Genomic DNA, 8,626 nt, shown 5'->3' with positions numbered 1-8,626 from the left:
GCTTTTTTCTTATCTCTTCTTGCTATTCTTTGGAACTCTGCATTCAGATGCTTATATATTTCCTTTTCTCCTTTGTTTTTCACTTCTCTTCTTTTCACAGCTATTTGTAAGGCCTCCCCAAACAGCCATTTTGCTTTTTTGCATTTCTTTTCCATGGGGATGGTCTTGATCCCTGTCTCCTGTACAATGTCACAAACCTCATTCCATAGTTCATCAGGCACTCTATCTATCAGATCTAGGCCCTTAAATCTCTTTCTCACTTCCACTGTATAATCATAAGGGATTTGATTTAGGTCATACCTGAATGGTCTAGTGGTTTTCCCTACTTTCTTCAATTTAAGTCTGAATTTGGTAATAAGGAGTTCAGTAGGTATATATTCAACACATTGTCACACCACTGAATTCTTCAGTACTGGTTCTGAAAAAAACACATACTGCACTCCATCTCACACTGGGTTCTCCTGAAACAGGCGGTTGTCAAACTTGTCAACCTAGAGTGTATTTAAGACAAAAAAGCAACAAATCAAAACATAAAACATGCATTATAAAGTTAATTCATCAGGAATAAATGGCATTAAAAACAAATAAGGGAGAAGGAAACAGTCCAGGGATTTTTTTTTTTTTAATCCTATGACTATTTTTAGGGTCTTCTCTAGGTAAAGGAGAAGAAAACAATGGCAACCCACTCCAGTACTCTTGCCTGGAAAATCTCATGGATGGAGAAGCCTGGTGGGCTGCAGTCCATGGGGTCGCTAGGAGTCAGACACAACTGAGCGACTTCACTTTCACTTTTCACTTTCATGCATTGGAGAAGGAAATGGCAACCCACCTCAGTTTTCTTGCCTGGAGAATCCCAGGGACCAGGGAGCCTGGTGGGCTGCCATCTATGGGGTCGCATAGAGTCGGACACAACTGAAGCAACTTAGCATAGGTAAAGAATCCGCCTGCCAATTCAGGAGACACAAGAGACATGGGTTCGATCCCTGGGTTGGGAAGACCTCCTAGAGGTGGGCATGGCAACCCACTCCAGTGTTCTTGCCTGGAGAATCCCATGGGCAGAGGAGCCTGGGAGGCTACAGTCCATGGTGTCGCAAAGAGTAGGACACAACGGAACATGTGTGCATGCATATGCATGGAGTTTTGTAAACAAGTGTCTAAAAAGCTCACTCACTCCCTGAACACCCTGACTTCATAACAGACAGTGTCTTCCCTCACCAGCTCCCAGATCATTTTAGTCCTCTCTCATAGCTCAGGGTCACAAAGCTGGTGTATCTGGAAGATAAGCTTATAAAGGTAGAGAAAAAGACATAGCGTAATCATGTCAGCCTGTCAGAATATCAAGCTCAAAGGAACAAAAGACAGACTGGCCAGTTTTAATTGACCCATAAGAAGTTTTGGTTTTTTTCCCCTCTCAAAATACCCTCAAGAAAAATAATTCCTAGTTTTTGGCTGCTATTATTAAAACACTAAAAAAAAATGAGCATTTCCTGTTTATTGAAGATTTATAATGTGCAGAAATCTTGCATTTTTACCCTGACCTTCACAACAGTTCTTTCTGGAATATTTTCCAACTCAGTCTAGGTTCCTAAGTGTCTGTGTTTAAAAGGGTCCTCCAGTTCTCTGTATAATGGCTGGACTTCTATTACAGGGCATTAGTTTTACATTAAGAACTATTAGGATCCTGTGGATGACCCCATTATGACCAGCTTCTGCCATTCACATCAGCACCTGCAGGAGACTGATGTGATCATAGGCAGACAATGTCTGGCTTTAACATCAAATAAATGATCGTTCACATCAAGTGCCTTTGGCATCTAGGGTGCTCACAGATATCTTCTTGATGGTCCCATGTTTTTCCATTTGAAAAACATAGTTGGAAAGATCATTGTTTTTGAAATCAATTAGTTCACAATTTTTATCTATGTGATCCTGAACCAGTTATTTAAACATTTTTACCACTGCTTCCTCATCTATAAAGTGGGGGAGTTAGCATTTACCTTAGAAGATTGTAGTAAAAAATAAATAATTTTCACCAGCAGTGTGCAAGTGCTCCATTTCCTCCACATTCTTGCAAATGCTTATTTGTTTATATATATATATATTATAATAGCTATCCTGACAAGGGTGAGATGATATCTTACTGAGGTTTTGATTTGCACTTTCCCTGTATTAATGACATTGACTGTTTCTTCAGGTATCTATTAGTAATTTGTATGTCTTCTTTGGGAAAATACCTATTCAAGGTCTTAGCTCATTTTTAAAATTGGGTCTTTTTTTCTGTTGAGTTGTAGGAATTCCTTATATATTTTGGATATTATTAATTATTTGAAATTATATAATTAACTGCTTATCAGACATATGGCCTAAAAACATTTTCTCCCATTCCATAGGTTTCTTTTTTGCTTTGTTGATTATTTCCCTTATTGTGCCGAAGTAATTGTATAGATTTTATGGAAAACATTATGGAGATAACTCAAAAATTAAAGATGGAACTGCTATAGGATCATGCAATCACACTTCTGATTATTTATTCAAAAACTTTGAAATCAGAATCTCAAAGATGTATTAACACTTCCATATTTATTGCAGCAATATTCATAATAGTCAAAATATGGAAACAGTCTATAAATCCATTGACAGATGAACAGATAAATTATGGTATAAACACATAATGGAATACTGTAGAAACTTAAAAAAGAAGGTCTCCAATATGCTACAACATGGATGAAACTTGAAGACATTATGCCAAGTAAAATAAGCCAGTCACAGAAAGATAAATATTGGATGATTCCACTTAACACGAGATATCAAAAATAGTCAAATTGATAGAATCAAAGAGTGGAATAGTGGTTCCTAGGGGCCAGAGAGAAGAGTGAATGGGGAATTACTAGTCGATAAACAAAGTTTCAGTTAAGGGAGATAACCTCTAGAGGTCTGCTGTACAATATACTGTAGTGCACACTTAAAATTTTAAGAGTGCAGATCTCATGTTTCTATTCTTTCCACAATAAAATAAATGTTTTTAATTAGATATATTAAGACATACCATGTACTTAGAATACTCTCTGATATACAGTTGTTAGTGGTATTTACTTGCTAAGTTGTGTCTGACTCTTTTGCAGCCCCATAGACTGTAGCTCACCAGGCTCTGTTCATGGGATTTCCTAGGCAAGAATACTAGAGTGGGTTGCCTTTTCCTTCTCCAGGGATCTTAGTGACCCAGGGATTGAACCCACGTCTCCATCATTGGCAGGTGGATCCCTTATCACTGAGCCATCACAGAAGTCCCTGATACAGAGTTAGTAGACATTTAAATAATAATTATATCAAAATGCACTATGTCTGTCAATGCAGTAGAAAGCATCCTTTATGCTGCCTGGAAAGAACCAGCTAATGGATAGAAAATGCCAAGTGATACTGACAACTACTATCATGTATGAAATTATTAGCTTGTATAAAAGGCCCATTGAATTTTTTTCTGTGAAAATTAAGTTAGCAATACAGAAAGAAATGGGAAAGATTGCAAAAATGACCTCTGACTTCCAGCCATTTACAGTCAGTAAGCCTAATGAACATGACTGAAGACTCATGCATTTATGTTGATTTTACTTGGATAGCCTCTGCAACATCTACAGGTTTTAAAAATAACCCTTCCATCTTTTCATTGAGAGTGCTATGCTAATTATTTTGCAGGTTTATCACATGCTTAAATAGCATCAGCAGTGAAAGCTTATAAAATATTTATTAAGAAATATAGAAGTATTGAAAACATCAAAACATTGGCTTCAAACATTAAAATATATTTCTAGGAGCTCTTTGGCCAGGATTTTATTGAAAGTTTTCAAAGTTTTGTGCTGAGAAAATCCCTAGGCAGTAATTTTAGTGTTGGAAGTCATTTAAACTAATATTTGATATTTTACAATCTCTTCATGATCCACTATGATTTGTAGCCTTTGAAAATTTTACTGTAAACTCTGTTCTGATTAGTTACTGCTGCAATTCCAAAATATACTTTCAGTAATTTAGAAAATGTCTGCAGTAACATTGACTGAAGGCATTTACAATGAACATTCCTTATAATGTTAAGACAAAGTATGGACTCTTGAAAATAAATTTAACCAAATGGAGAGGTTTTGAAAATCAATGTATATATTCTAGGAGTGGATTATGGAAATAGGTTCTGAGGGTCACTACAATGACCCATAAAATTTTGAAGTAATATTTGGCCAGTAGTCTTCATTATTCACACTTTCTATGAATGTGTGAGAAACTGAGGAAAGCAATCCAAAAACAAAGAATTATGTACAACTATTTATTTAAAAACTCCTGTGTCATTTTTAAAACTCTGTATGTTAGATTTAAAAACTCATTATGTCATTTTCATCAAACTGGCTTAAGGAAAAAGGGATTTATTGGTTATTGTAACTGAAATTTCAGCAGAAGTTCTGCCTCCCATCATTGATATGGGGGCTTAGGAAACTATACAAAGTTTGTGACTTACTTTGATAGACATTCAAAAATTTAAATGAGTTGGTGATTGGAGAATGGGATGAAAAATGGTTGGATGTATGAAAAACCAACTATGGCATAATGTTAATTTTAGAATCTTGGTGGCAAGTAATTAGGTGATTACAGTAAAATAGCTTCATCTTTTCTTTATATACAAAAACATTTCATGACAAAATGTTGTAGAAAATGTTACCAACCTAGTTTCTTTCTCTTGGGTCTCCTTACTGTGTCAGTGTGTCCGAAAAAGTACTAGCTAAGTGCTTTCAGGTAATTTTGGCAGCAACAGTATGAAATCATTCCTCTCAGATTCAAAGAAAAGGTTTTACTGAGTTTGGTTGGCAATGGCTAGATCACATACCCACACCTGAACAGATCACTGGGGTGAGGAGGTTGCAAAGTTCTGATTAGCTAGGAAAGAATCACATGCTCCACTTGTGAAGATGGGCTGAGACTCCTCCCAGAATGTAGGGCTGAGAATTCAAAACAGGGGCTTCAGGTGGCTTAACATTCAATTCCTGAAAAATCATTCAGATGTGATATGTAGACCAACAAATGCATGATGAAACGTAATTCCTGATGTTAGAATTAAAACACCTGCCTAGTCACCAAAAATTATCTATCCTCTAAACAAGTTGTGTGTTGTAATACAAATTAATATAATCGTAGGCATTTCACTTGCTTTTGGAAGGCAGTGGTACTCCTAGAAAAGCTGCAGCAGATGAAAACAAGAGTACTCCAAGATTTTTGTGTATAAACACTGGCTCAGAGAAGGGAAAAAAGAATGCAGTGAAACACAGTTGGGTTCACTGAATTTATGTAACAACTAAGCCAAATTTTCCTAAACATCTTTATCTCTGGTCTATCTTCAGTGAACACTCTTCTTAAAGTTTTATTTTTAGAAATAGAGCATGACTCCCAAGTACCACGCAGGTGTGTAGAAAGGTTTTTTGACAAGACTTCTAGGATGAAAATTTATGATGGAAAGTTGTAGCTTCATAATTCCTACAGTACTGGCTGACCAACTTTCAATCTTTGACATCAGTTACCGCAACAAATAAAATATAACCTGGATTCCTGAAAAAGAAATGTGGCTGACTCTGTTATAAGATACAGGTTTGAATCAAGATTAACTTGGGCAAAAAGCTAAAAGTAAGTATTCTGATTTTAATGAAAGTTGTAGCTCAGACAATTATTAGGAAATCAAGCCAATGTTTTGTATAGAGGTTATAGAAACTCGTATGGAACTGTATTATATTACTTTAGGTATACAACACACGTGCATGCTAAGCCACTTCAGTTGTGTCCAGCGCTTTGTGACCCTATGGACCATAGTCCGTCAGACCCCTCTGTCCATGGGATTCTCCAGGTAAGAATACTGGAGTGGGTTGTTGTGCCCTTCTCCAGGGGGTCTTCCCAACTCAGGGATCAAACCTGTGTCTCTTATGACCCCTGCATTGGCAGACAGATTCTTTACCACTATTGCCACCTGGAAACAGGTGTGCATTAAATATAGATACAGATGTGAGTAAAGATATAGATACAGATAGGCAAAGAAATTGACATTCCAAGCCTTGAAGTATAAAGAGTTAATTTAGTTGTTTCATTGATACTGGGATTTGTGTTGACATTTTAATCATGAATTACGCCTCTGCATCCATCCTGTGAACAAGGCTTGATAAATAAATTTAACCTCATTTTGTAAATTCAGAAACTGAAGCCTTGCAAGTTGAAGTATCTTGCTGAATTCTACTACCACTAGTATATAGTAGTAGAGTTGGATTTAAACTAAAATCTGAATAATTTAGGGGATCAGAAGACTATGGGTGTAGGTTGTAGGTATTTTATTAAAGAAAATCATCCCAATTTTCAATATATACAACAGATTTTCTCTGACACCAAATAGGAAATTAATTTGAGGAAGAGTCCAAGTCAGTTCTTGTGTGTCTTTTGACTCCAAGGACTCACACCCACACGACCCTGAAGCATGGCTGTTCAGAAGATTGCCCTCTTTGGCGCCATGGGAGGACTGGGCTCACCAACTGGTCAGGCGGTGCAGGTAGGCTATGAGATGACAGTGCTGGTGTGGAACACCTCCTCCAGGCTGCCCACCGAGGGCCCCAGCCAGCCCATGTGATAGAGGGTGATGTCCAGCAGGTGGCTGACATGGCTAGACTGTGGCTGGAAAGAACACCATCATCACGCTGCTGGACACCAGCAGTGATCTTGGTCCTGCCACAGTGATGTCTGAGGGTGCCTGGAACATTGTGGGGCCATAAGGGCCCATGACATGGAGCTTGGCCTTCCTACTATGGGACCCATGGAAGGTGCCCCCAAGACTGCAGGATGTGACCAATGACCACATTGGATGCACAAGATACCGCAGGAGTTGGGCCTGAGTTTCATGGCTATGAGGCTGCCACATGTAGGAGAACAGCTGCTGAATGGGGCCCCTACTCAGTGACCCGGGATGAATGAAGGCCCTCAAGGTCATCTCCAAACATGAATTGGACCATTTCAGGCTGTGCTGACTCACTGCCAATGAGCACAATGGGAACAGCAACTGCTACTCCTACCAGTACCAACTCTTTCTTGGAGGACAGCACCCAATCAGTCTTGAACGAAGAGCTTCAAATTTAAAAAAAAAAGAAAAAAAGAGCCCCCAAATGCAGTTAGTACCTTCCTTTTGTAACTAGTACTTAGACAAAGCAGACTCTTGAATCTCATGCTATTCAGTAGCCCCAGAAATATAATATCTATTGATAATAAATTTTGCCAATTTCTTACAGTCAATTTATCACCATGATTGATGATATTAAATGTGATATCCCATGCATTAAATGAGCCCTCCAGATGATCAGAGTGAAGCCTGTGAGGAGGAGGAACACACTTTATTAGCTATCTTTTCCTGACACAGTGCTGGCATCAATATCTTCAGAGTATTTGCTGCCATGCACGGCTTCGCTTCATCTGCACCAAAACACTTATTTTTCTTTCTTTATGCTTAGTTTGGTTCTTAGTTCAGCTAGACATTTTTTTTTTCTTTCTTCCCCAGCAATAGACTTCAGTGGTTTGGTTACAGAATTAAGTGTCAGAAGCACAAGTATAATACTTTTTCAGTGAATCCACAAGACAGAGAAATATTCATAGCAGTTAATAGATTTCTCCAAATTTTACATGTAGTCTGGCTCTAATCCACACAGTCAAAGGCTTTCCTATAGTTAGTAAAGCAGAAGTAGATGCTTTTTCTGGAATTCCGTTGCTTCCTCTATGATCCAGTGAACGTTGGCAATTTGATCTCTGGTTCCTCTGCCTTTTTTAAACCCAGCTTGTACATCTAGACATTCTCGGTTCACATACTGTTGAAGCCTAGCTTGAAGGATTTTGAGCATAGCCTTACTAGCATGTGAAATGAGCACAATTATCTGGTAGTTTGAACATTTTTTGGCATTTCCCTTTTTTGGGATTGGAAAGAAAACTGATCTTTTCCATTCCTGTGGCCACTGCTGAGTTTTCCAAATTTTCCAAATTTGCTGACATATTGAGTGCAGCATTTTAACTGGTGCTGGAGAAGACACTTGAGAGTTTCTTGGATTGCATGGAGAACAAACCAGTCAATCCTAAAGGAAATCAACCCTGATTATTCATTGGAAGGACTGATGCTGAAGCTGAAGCTCCAATACATTGGCTACCTGATGCAAAGAGCCAACTCATTGGAAAAGACCTTGATGCTGGGAAATATTGAAGGCAAAAGGAGAAGAGGGTGCCAGAGGATGAGATGGTTGGAAGGCATCACCAATTCAATGGAAATTAATTTAAGCAAACTCCAGGAGATAGTGAAGGACAGGGAAGCCTGGCATACTGCCGGCCGTGGGGTCACAGAGTCAGACACTACTACTAAGGGACTGAACAACAACACAGTCTGCCTGTGACCACTCTTTGCAGTCATACTTGGTCACTTAGATTTAGGATGCTGCCCTCAGGCAAAATTTGAAGAAGCAATACATGTTTTTTGTTCTCCTCAATTTTGCCTTGTTCCAGCAACACACTTTCTCAACTGTTTCGTTTCAAATGAGTTTTAACTAAGGGCCCTTTTCTATATGCAGACAATGGAAGAGCA

General features: G+C 38.3%; 1 pseudogene; it reads left to right on the top strand.

The window, feature by feature from the left end:
* The first annotated feature begins 6,493 nt into the window (after positions 1–6,493).
* Positions 6,494–7,202, top strand: LOC128063913 (flavin reductase (NADPH)-like; annotated as a pseudogene).
* The last annotated feature ends 1,424 nt before the right edge of the window (positions 7,203–8,626 follow it).

The sequence above is a fragment of the Budorcas taxicolor genome, chromosome 18, assembly GCF_023091745.1.
Source record: "Budorcas taxicolor isolate Tak-1 chromosome 18, Takin1.1, whole genome shotgun sequence".
NCBI lineage: Eukaryota > Metazoa > Chordata > Mammalia > Artiodactyla > Bovidae > Budorcas > Budorcas taxicolor.
The sequence above is the reverse complement of the archived record's forward strand: the minus strand, read 5'-3'. Positions and strand labels throughout refer to the sequence as shown.